This window comes from Numida meleagris, chromosome 4 (assembly GCF_002078875.1).
Source record: "Numida meleagris isolate 19003 breed g44 Domestic line chromosome 4, NumMel1.0, whole genome shotgun sequence".
Taxonomy (NCBI): Eukaryota; Metazoa; Chordata; class Aves; order Galliformes; family Numididae; genus Numida; species Numida meleagris.
This window is the reverse complement of record NC_034412.1, coordinates 12,497,554-12,509,701: the sequence shown is the minus strand read 5'-3', so window position 1 is coordinate 12,509,701 and position 12,148 is coordinate 12,497,554. Positions and strand designations below refer to the sequence as shown.

Below are 12,148 nucleotides of genomic sequence, written 5' to 3'. Positions count from 1 at the left end.
ATCACGGTATGTACGTATTGGATTTGGATTAGCTTATTGTAAAAAACAGACCATTTTTTTCCCTCTTTTTTAATGATTTCATAGATAGATACTTGGAGATTTTTCTCTGGGAAATTTTTTGGCATTTGGTTCTCTTTCATTTTACAGGCTGGGAAGGAGATGATCCTAGCAGTCAGTGCTTTAAAATATTCAGAATCCCCTTCCATAAATAGCACATCTGTCACATAGAAAGGGAACCCAGCCAGCAGAAAGGGAGAGCAGACCAACCAAAACAACTGCTATTCCGACAAATGATTACAAAATTAGTTAGGATTTTTGCCATCATATATTTGTATATTTTTGTTTTGAGCTTTTAAAATTAACAGATGTCTGATTACATACATGCCAGTATATAAGAACTGTAAATTGAAAAGATTGTTACGTATAGATTCTTTTTGAGGGTTTTTTTAATGTTAATCTCTTTGTCAAATATATAATATTGGGCCTGTCACACTCCGTTTAAAACCAGGGGAGAGCTCCTAGAAATTTGGAGAAGCGAAAATTTGGGTCTTTTTAGCAATCTGTTAAGTTTACAAGTACCGTATTACAATGTGGGAATCAAGTGCTAGGTTTGCCTAAAGATAATGATTTTCTGAAAAAAAGACAGATTTGAGCAGCACCTCGATAAATATATCTGCTCCTTCATGCTTGTGGGAAGCATTCTCATTCTCTCAGAAAAACACTGTTCCGCCAGAGACACAGCAAGGCGTTTTGGGTTGTGATTCAGGGAACAGCAAAAGCCTGCCAGTAGCAAACACAGCAAAGGAATAAACATCTCACAGTGAACAGGGGAGTGAGCTTGTCCAAATCTTTATGCATATCTCTTACTTTAATGGGCTATTTCTAGAGCTTAGTAATAATTTTCTAGGCTTAGACTTGCAAGGATTTTGCTTCAGATTCAACATAATTTCAGTTCAGAAATCAGATTCTAGGCCCTTCTATAGCTGCATCCTGTGTAACTTGGTAAACAAATCTAAAACATTTCACTTCTAGGTTGCACACAGTAGGCCCAGATTTTCAAGGTAGAGATGTATTCACACTGTATTGTTTCTCAGTCAGAAGCTTGGATTTAAAAGCTCCAGCCTGATTTGTGACCAAACTGTGAGTAGTCCCAAGACTAGTCACTGGCTTTCCTGATTCTTGACTTCAGAATTCCCTGCCTCTGCTGGATCAGGAGCATGTCAGCCCATGCCATGAGCTTGTGTCAATTCTTTATTCGATCAGCTTAAAGAGGCTATTTCAAGTATCCTCACTGGATCTCACAAGCCATTTGTGCTGTGAAGCTTTTCCACTGTAAAGCTTCCTACTTGTAAATATGCTTCCTCTATTTATCACCACTCTAGGGCAACAACATCTAATCTCTCTTTACATATGACAGTTTACCTAAATTGGTGAGGAATTAGGAGTCCCAATGTCACTTTGTATTGCAGTCTCCAATTTGTGGTTTACAGTTTCTCAGATGAAAGGTCTTAATCCCACAGATAGATCATTTGGGAAGCAGAAGCAAAACTCCAGGAAACTGTACTGATTTTAGTCTGACAGTACTGCCACACCATGTCATCCTAAGCAAACACAAGAGGGCAATCTGGTAGATTGGGGACTCTGCCAAGGACCAGCCTTGTAGAAATAAGTATCTGGAAGAAGACTAGCAGACTTTGAGGAAAAAAAGTAGTAACATGTTCAGTTTTAAATGGATCAGCTTGCTTCTACTTTTATTCAACATGGACCTATGCTGGACCAAAAGAGTAAATTGTCCCTCTAGCTACAGAGGACAGCTGGATTTGAGATTTATGTTCGATATAGAAATGAATGAACAGACATATGTAAAAACGTTTATTTCAAACTGTCTGTCAAATAAATGAGCAACACAGAAAACAAAGGATAGAATTAATCCCACTCAAGAAACTGTAGTCAACTGCTCTGTGATACCATCCCTGCAAAGCAGTGACAAGGGGACATGAAGCACAGCTGGGAATGCAGGGTGGGAGTTTCCAAAAGTGCATACCGGTACTGTCCACAGCCTTTCAACAAACCTGCTCTTGGAATGACTATTTCAGCCTCTTAATTTAGCAGTATCTCTTCATTCTACTAGTACTACCGAAACAAACAAACAAGCAAAAAACCCTCAGCTGATGAATACTCAGTTTGAAATTAATTTGAAAAATACCCTTTGGATCCTGAAGTAAATTCTCTGACTAACACATTCAGAAAAGCATCCACATACTTTCATGCTGGAAATGCCTTCCCCTCCAAAAAGGTACTGCTCGCTACAGCTTCCTGATTACAGAACCTGGAGTCTGCCTTTCTAGAACCAAAGGCAAGCAATTTGTGTAAGCATGTAGCAAAAGTTGCCCAAAATACTGACTGGATCATTTGAGTGCTGGCAGTTCTCCCAGACTGTACCACAATTACTTCCGTGTCTCTATATGGATAGACAAGTTCTTCCTTTACTTGCTGGGACAAAAAAAACGTTGTTCTTAGTTATTCCCATACATGCTTTACAGACCTCTATTATTAATTGCTATGTCCACATAAACAAGCCATCGAAAATTGTAGTTATGTGATCTGGGCAGAAGTGAATTCAAACTCCTGCTGCCTCCTGCTAAGGTGGGGATGTTTTTCAGCACTGCTGAATTAAGCACAGAGCAGCGTTGGAAGGCAATTGCTCTTCAAAAAAAAAAAAAAAAAAAAAAAAAAGATATTCTACAAAAATAGCAAATATCTGAGTATTATTAAATGCATTCTGATATATTGCATTGTATCAATGTGTTACAAATCTATATGCATTACGAAAAAGCATGCATTTACTAAACTGAAGAATCATAGACAAGTAGTTTATTAAAATATATAGAGGTGCTTCATATACTTCTTCAGAAGCACTTTTAACAGCCACTTGCAATCTAGTACTCTGTAAACCATAAAATCATCTTTATAAGTTAGAACGCCTGGGATTCACTGTACGCAGAAGACGGAAGACAGGCATTTTATTTAAAACTAAATCTATCCACAGAATCTGAAGTGATGACTATACAGATATTTACACTCACCTTTACAGGTTGTATGTTTGTATACTCTGTGTAACGCAACTCTCAAAATGGTTAGCAATAACAAGTGGCTTTGTCTTGCTTTTTCTCTGAATAGAGTTTTAATTACCTCTATTGATGAGCATGGTCTCTCCCTCTAATTATACCTCCTAAGATCCTATTTGCTTTCTGAACTGCTGCCAGATGCTACACCAAAGGTTTCATATTTCTGTCTTGTACCACTCCTAGCCAATCTACCTGATTAACAAATTTAGATATTGTATTTTTACTCTGTTTGTATTAAGTTTCTTTGTATTAAATGGCGTGAATCGCTGCACACCCCTACGTGCAGCATTCCTGTCCTTCTCTTGTGTTGATGAGCACAATAGGTATTCACATCACCCGTTTCTACTCCTCTGACCTTAAAGGCCAGCCTTTTCTTTAGGAGAGTTAACAAACTTAAAAATTTTGATATTGAATGAGGCCTCTTTTTCACCTGTCACACAAAATCCTGGATACAGATACAAACATTTTAGCTAACTCATTCTTATGTGTGCTGGACTGTAGCCTAGGACAAAAACAATTTGGTTGGTTGTTTTTTCCCCATGAAGTTTGAGCAGGGGCTGTTCAGATGTTTTGGAAATCACAGAGGATGGTAATAGCACATATTTCTCATTATTAAAAACATTAAGAAATTAATTTTAACAATATAAGTACCAAAACATGCCAGAGTAGGTCAGCTGAAGAAACAATGATTTGGAAATTCCAAGCACACAATTTAGCATTTGATAAAATCAAATGTCAAATAATAGCACAGAGAAATCTCACATTCCCTGTGTATGGATGTTTATAGATGACTGTCTCACAGCTCCAGGAAGTAAAAATATACGTAGGACCAAAGCAACAGAGAAAATCAATTTAAAGCTTACTTTCTCAAGCTCATCTATCCATTACAGTTGCTCACTGTCGCTAGTAGATCTGCTCAGACCATTTCTCCCAACAAATCCACTTCTGAAGCTTGCTCCTTCCTTTTTCATCTACTCCTGACAATTTAGAAAGGAGTCCTTATATCAGTCTAATGTCTCAGAACTAATTATTTGCCATTTTTGCCTAATTAAGGAGCTTGCTCAAAGTTATAGTTCTGCTTATAGCTTCCAAGTGTGCCCCTAATCTATGACAAATATCGTTCCTGACCATGAGACTTCTATATTAAGAGCAGCATCCTTGAAATAGGGCCACATGCCATGTGCTGGTATAATCCTACGAATATATAGTAGGTAACTTATGTATTAGATTAGCGTATATTCAGAATTTTCTAATATTAATAGAAGAAGACTTGGGGCTCTTGATTTGTGGAGATGTCCCACCTTGTGCCCTTCACAGAAATAAAGCAATGTCTCCTCTCTAAACACTTGTCTTTTCAATGTGTTTTTGGAGATTTTAAAATCGGCAACAGGCCTTCCAATTAATAACCTGGGATGTGAAACCAAAACCCAAGTGTTAACAGTGAATTCCAGGCTGATCTTTTCCTGCCATGGGGTAGCTTGAGATTTGTCTACAGCCACTCTCTTACACTGCCATCATTGCTATGGTTAAGAACTATTTATACTCCCAACTAGAGAGGTAGTTCATTTTAAGAAAGCTGTTCTACAAATTGCAGATCGCTGAAGTCTAAACTAGTTCAGCTTGAACTGAGGCTCTGTTTTAAAAAGATTTCAGTCCTAGATCACTTACAAATTATATCATTTATCTTCACACAAACTCTGCTAACTTCTCCATGCTTCAGAATTGAAAATGTGCTTTTGAAGGTATTAGTCGGTCAGGAAAAGGAATGGACACACTCTAAGAGAGAGCTGTATCCCAAGGAATTTCAATTAAATTTTAGGAATAAAGCTAGTGAGCAATAGTAGTGCTTTTTTTACAGTGCAGCTGTATAAATGGCTCTATTAACAATAATAATACTCCTTTACAGCATGTTTTATCCAGCAGTCTCAGAGATCATCACAAACATTAATTGGGCCTAACTATAGCCTGCAATAAATTAGCATTATTATGCTAATATTATGGATGGAAAGAGAAAAAGACAGAGAGGTCCTGATTCACTCAGGAACAGAACCCCGAGCTCTGTGCACAAGTTTATAATCCCAATCAAGAAGAACTGTTATCAGACAAATGAAAATGGGATGTCACATAGAAAAATTATAAAAGGTTTCTAAAATCATGTTATAATTCCTATAAGGAAGTGCTTATCAGATAAGGAAATAAAGTTGCTATAGACTAATAGCAGCTAAATTTTTTTACTATATATTTTTTAATTCCCACTGGACCTTTGCAGTATCATTCATAATCACCAGGAATTTCTTACTAGTTACAGTGATTTACTTATGTGCAAATCTGAAAGTGGAGAATATTTTACATAATGGCCATTAGAACTGGATCAATCATCTTCATTATTAACCCTATTTATGACTTAAAAGAAAAAGATGGGATGACTGCATCTACTTTTCCTTAAAACACTGAGAAGGATATGGAAAAAAGGGCATAACAGTTAAAATAATAAAAATACCTCTCTTCACGTACCATTCCAATCTCCATCATATATGGTTTGGATTTTTTGTTGTTGCTTTTTGTTTGGTTGTTTTAAATAATAACAGTTTGGCCTTCCTTTCCTTAGTGAATATCCTGTAAAATGCTTAATTTGTCACTCATTAATCTTAATCTATCTTAATCTGATTTAGTATAGCCCACAAGACGTACAACAGCTTCTTCTTTGCAAAGCATCAGAGACTATTCCAGACAAAAATAATCCTTAATCTTTTTCCGCCCTTGATACTATTCATCACTTCCTCCTTACACTGGCAGCTTGTTTCATGTGCTTTCTTGGCTCTGCTATCTCTTAGACAGTCCTTTCACTGATTCCAAATATGTTCATAGTAGTTGAGAAATTCTGGAATTTCAGAAGTTTCTAAAATACTTCAGTCTGTATGCAATATATCTTGCTACTGTTAAAGTAAGTTATTTTAATTAAGTTCCTAATGGATCCTGGAAAATTAATGGCAGAAGAAGGCAAATGTTCTCTTATGAATATCCAAAAATGCATAATGAGTAATTTTTTAAATGTATTTTTTCCTATAACATACTGAATAAAATTGTCATTACCATTTTCAGTCTTCATAGATCTTCTTAAAGGCTTCTTGTTTATACTGAATATACCCTCTTATTTGCTGGGCAGTTCTGGCTTTTCAGTTCTATACAAATTTTACTGCCTTCCTCATTTAGTAAAAATTACATTTGCATAACATAAGAGCTGAATAGCAGAGTCATGAAGCAGATCCAGGGTACTCAGTTCCAGTGCAAGCTTCCTCGGTGTACCTAAATCAAGACTGGGAAACACTTGAATGATCAAGAGCACAGCTTACTCTCGCCTTTTGATTAATCACTATCTTTCCTGCTGCAAGTATGGTCAATGGTGAGAATTTTTCCTTGCAGATTTCCTTTAATGGGTCAAAGATTTCAGCAGTTACCTTCTGAATGTTTCTCATTCAGATATGTGCCCAGTCATGACATTACTGAATTAATTTTCATAGTTATATAGCTCTGCTAGATGATCTACAGGCTCAGCTGTGGATGTACTTGCATTTGCCTCATCATACTAGAGAACGTTCAGTGTCTCAAAGCGTGAATTCTGAAGAAGAAACATTAAAATAAAGGAGAATAAATTTGGCACAAAGAAGAAAAAAGGGAAAAGAAAATGATATATATATATTTCAATTAGAACTTGCTTTTTGTTTCTATACTTGGTGTAATAACTCCAGCGTATTAGCTGTCATGGTTTTTTTAAACAATAGTCTTGGTGTTCCAAACCACATCAACAAAGTAGAACAATCCAAGTAAAACATGTTCACAAAATCTTTTGCCAGCATTGTGCTAACCAGTTGCATTAGAAGAATCTAACACTGAGGGTAAATCTGCTTTGGAAAGTAATCACGCAAGCTCAGCTCTTCTTTAATCAGTTTAAACTACATTTTCTTTCATAAAATAAATTTCAGTCTGCTAACTTACAGCAAATTCAGCAAAGTCAGTATGGCCCTTAATGAGTTCAACTGAAGCTCTAGGCCTAAGAAGCTGGGTGGAACAACAATTACTAATTAACCTCCAGGATTCTGTAGTTAATGAAAAAGGCAAGAAAAGAACACTGATTCACTGACAGAGACCATAGTACGCAATGTGCTTGTGAATACAGAAAACAGTATGTATCATCAAACCTATTACCATTTGATATAAAGACATTCAGAGAGAATATTCATGATATACATTATGCCTGCTTTACTTCAGAGTAGGAATACTAAAAATTAAGATGTATGTATAAGACCATGTTTTCTCCTGAAAATTTTTGAAATTTGGAAAACTAATCCCACAATTACAGTTATAGCTGGAAGATGTCAACTCCATGGAACAGACCAGATTTACTGGTCTATTAAACTGCTATCTGTTCATACCCATGGACTGTTTTCAATTAGTATGTGTAAGATCTGACAGCCTATTTTTACATGTGTGCAAAACAACCTTGTCTGAGAGAGCTCCTTGGAACTTGTGCTGAAAAGTCTGCAGGATAATAGATTATCTGTAGTAAAAGCAAGCTTGAAGATACATCCCAACAGTCATCATCATTCTGAAACTCTCTGACGAAATCGTCAGAAGACATGCTCTCCATTAGCAAAATACAGCTGTGCCATCCCCAGCAATAACTATCATATTCCACCAAAGGGAAAGGATCAGAACAAGAATAATCAGTCTATATGTCTCTTTTTCTACAAAGCATACATTTTTCAGACATTTCAAGCCTGTGACTACTCACTGTAGGAAAGCAAGATGGCTGCTTCCGTTCTTTGAGCTTCTCTGCTGCTATAAATTGGAGCACTGTCTGGACAAATGCAGAGGAAGAACAGCAAGAAAAGAGTTAAAGCATAAAAACACAACAAAGCAAATTTAGCAATTTTAGAACTCACATATGGAACATGGGGAAAAAAGCCAGAAATTAGTTACATCCTTCATTAGGTTTTGCCTACAGGCAAAAATTCCCATTGGCATTACCACTTAGTTTCATTAGGAGGAGCTCTATTGGAAAAAAAAGAATTTGATTCTTCTTCAACGCTTAGCATCTTATAAAATATAACATGCTGAGCAGATTTGGTTGAAAAATCTGTGGTTACATTAGCTTATTATTACCTAATGATTAAACTATGCAAAAAACAGCTACAGCTGAAATGTTTGTCAACTGCAATTTAGTTGTAAGCCCTTTAAAAAATATTAGAATTCCTACACAAATAACAGCCACCATTAATTTTCACCAGTGACTGAACATAGGACCATCTGCTCCTACAGTTATTACCCCAAAGTCAGAGCCATAGGAAGGGAAAATTGAGAACTGCTTCCTGGAATCTAGGATGTATGAGGCTCCTTGCCAAAGGAAGCAAACACTTGTGAACAAGACACTCAGAAGAAATAACCCCTCAATCACTCTACTCTTGTTGCCAAAATTCTGTAGAGATGAGAGTTTCCCCCACTATTCAAGTTTCAAATTGCGTTTTTTCTAAATCTGATGTTTTATTTGCAGTGATGGTAAACTGCAAATATTCAGCAGTTAATGTGACACTCAGAATGGACTGCTACATACTGCACTCCCCTGGCCTTCAGACTGCACTTTTTTCCATCTATCAGCTTGGATTTTCCCCACCTCTCTACAGCAGCACTCCCCTTCTCTCCTATTGCAACACTGCATAATAGGATGAAATAAGAAAAGCAGCGGTGATGTCTGAAAATCAATTATTTGCCATGGTTGCTGCTTATGATTTCCAAATGTAGCTCTACACAAGATAATTAGAGCAATGTCCTTGAAGATCCGCCATTTGTCTAATTAAGGTACTTGCTCGAGCTTCCAGATGTATTGCTTATCTTTGATAAATATCCTTCCTAACCACGATCCTTCTATAATAAGCAACATCCTCTAAGTGGGGGCTTAAGTCCAAAACAGTAAAAAATCAGTAGAAACTAGGTGGAGACCAGGTGTCCTTAGAAAATCTGTGTCCATACACGGACAAAGTGAGGAGGGGGACACCTCCCCAGATGACCACCAAAGACCACTGAAAACCCCACGCAAGCACAGAAGGCTCAAATATGTTTGTATAGCCTTGTAACTGCAGTACTGTCATAAATATGTGATAGATAGGTGTGCCTTCTGCATTAGATTGGTGTGTATTGAGAACTTTTGGATTATAAATAGTGGATAGTGTGATGAATCGGGTGCACTCGATTTGGGGAGATTACTGACATTACGCCCTGTGCAGAAATAAAGCAGTGACTCCTCTCCAAACACTTGTCTTTTCCATGTGTTTTGGGAGATTTTGAAATCAACAACAGCAGGATTTCTATTTATTTATGGTGAAAAAAGCACCTTAATAATTAATAAACGATCCGTGTTGTTTTTATTTCCTAGTATTTTGCTGACATAGTTTGTAACCTCTGTTGCTAATATGGGCCTGTGGTATCACTATATAGGTCATTTTCATGTCTTCACACAGCATTTCAGTGATGCTGAAGTGGTGTGCAGCTCTGGAAGACACGTTCAGTATGTGCTACACTTCTGAGTCCATGTGTTGTTTCTGGCATCCCTATGATGTTTTCCTCAGCAATTCTAGGTTTAAACAAGCACTAATGGAAATGCAGACCCACAGTAATCTTAAAAGCTTCCCACGGCAGCTCAGCACATGGCCTTGGTGGGTGCAGAGGGACTCACCTGTACAGAGGTACAGGGGTGCCAGGCACCAGGCAGCACTAGCCTCTGAGCAGGGCTCTGCATGCACGCAAACCTCAGGCTGTGGCCTGAGCTACCATTCCCTCTGTTTATGCTATACGTCACACAGTAAACTCTTTTTCCTCATCATACCTGAAACTCAAGGCTCATTCCAAATGGCAAAGTGGAGATTATCAGCTGGCTTTAGGTTTCAACTCTATGCAAACTGTGCTATACTTAGAATATTAAACCAGTATAAGTGCCAGACAGAAGACATCTGCCTGATCACAGAAGAAATTGGCAAGTAGTTGCGCTTTACTTCCTCATTTTTTGTATTTTAAATTTCAGTGGGAGATTTGATTGGTTCACCGCTAAATAAGCAGTTTTCATCTTTCAGCTGTTTGTTAGATCTGCAAATGCAAGATCACATACACGAGGCCAATGCTTTCAAATTTAAATGTCACAAATTAAGCATATAACTATGTAGTAAATCACATAGTAATTCAGCAGTTACTGAAATTTTATTCTGAAGTGCAGTGTAACTTTTTTTCTCTTCACAGAATTCCATAGGATTATGGAATCCTTTTATAGGAAGAACAGTAGCTTTTATTTCTAAAAAAAAAATTATTTTTCACATAATTTTTATTTTTCACAAGTGTACATAAAAGTTAAAAGCAAGCATACCCTAAAAGATTACATGTTAAAAGGCAAGTGGGCCCCAGATTTGATTTTCTTTAGTTTTTTAATTATTTAAAAACTGGTAATTCAATTTCTGATGTATATAATCAGCCAGCACAAATATAGATAACACAGCTGAGGGTCCTGTTTTGGTGAAGAGACTACTTTGCACAGGGCTTAATAAGACTATAAAAATAAATATGAAAAAGTGCAATGAAAAATACTGTCAAGTAGTACACAGGAGTTCATTTAAGGTACATTTACAAACGTTAAGAGTTGTGGATGTAGCTTATGCTTGCATAATCATGAGCACAGAAGCACTTGCAAATGTGTGTGCGCTTTCAACCTGAGGATGTCCTTTTGCCATTGGATGAGGTCAGTACAAAGGACACAGACACCAAGTTAAAGAAGCGAGTTCATCTTTACTTACATTTAAAGCAATAAAATAATAAGTGAAACAATATAGCAAGAATAAAACAAAAGAAGGCAACACACCTAACCATTACTACATAAGATTAGCTACAGTGATTAAGAAAGATACATCACCAATTACCCTAATACTTTACCATCATCCAGATCTGCAGTCGCGGGGGAATCCCGGTTGCAGTGAGGATTTGTAGAACCTTTCCTGGCAACCGGGAGGTCCTACTGTCTTAGAAATAATAACTAACCGAACATCTGTGGCTCTTGACCTTCTAGCCGACCAATCCTCTCAAATGAGAAAGGCAGTTTTTCAACATCACATGGTCTTAGATTATTTGTTGGCAGAAGAAGGGGGAGTTTGCAGAAAATTAAATGAATCCAATTGTTACCTAGAAATTGATGACAATGGAAAAGTGATAAAACAAATAACAAAAGACATGAGAAAGCTAGCTTGCCTGCCTATCCAGACGTGGAAAGACTGGGAACTGGATATGTTTTCATGGCTGCCAGGGGGACCATGGGTTAAGCGTTCACTTTTCTTTCTTCTTTGAGCAGCCACTGTTTTAATTTTTGTTCCGTGTTTAATTCCCTGTTTTATGCAACTAATTGGACATGTTTTCAAAGGAATGCAAATCATAGCCATGACTAATGAGCAGAAGTTAAGTGAGGCACAAAAATGGATGCCATTATGCCTAATGCCTAAATCTAAGATTATATTTAACAGAAGAGATGTTGTGAAGGTTGTGGTTTATCTACAGGTCAAAGGACCAATTGAACTGGCCTTGAATTGAAGCTGACCTCTAGATGAATCTGACAACCAAACACTATACTGCACATGCAATGCAGTATTTATCTATTTTGCTGTTTTAACTTGAATATACATATATATTAATGCCAATCTATAAATATCTGTTTAATGCTTGTTGTGCAACAGCAACCAATAGTGTATCTTTATTTAGGGGCATGTTGCAAGGCCATGACATCAGACATCTGACCTTGTTGAGAAATAATGTGGTTAAAGCCCAAATAGACAGAGAAACTCTCATGGTTCCTCCTAGAGCCCTAGCCAGGCTTTAGGGTGGAATCCAAAATGAGGTTGAAACCAGATGTTTCTGCACTTGAAATTATGTAACCTTGTTTATTCAACTATATAAAAGCTGGACTCCCTTGTAGCGACTCTGGAGACCTCACC

General features: G+C 37.1%; 1 protein-coding gene across 1 annotated transcript in view; it reads right to left on the bottom strand.

Moving 5' to 3' along the window:
- Positions 1–12,148, bottom strand: part of ZBTB38 (zinc finger and BTB domain containing 38) — a 37,052-nt gene that overhangs the window by 24,092 nt on the left and 812 nt on the right. The window contains exon 3 of the mRNA XM_021395420.1: positions 7,921–7,986. The gene's annotated coding sequence lies outside the window, so the exon portion shown is untranslated. The remainder of the gene's footprint in view (positions 1–7,920; positions 7,987–12,148) is intronic.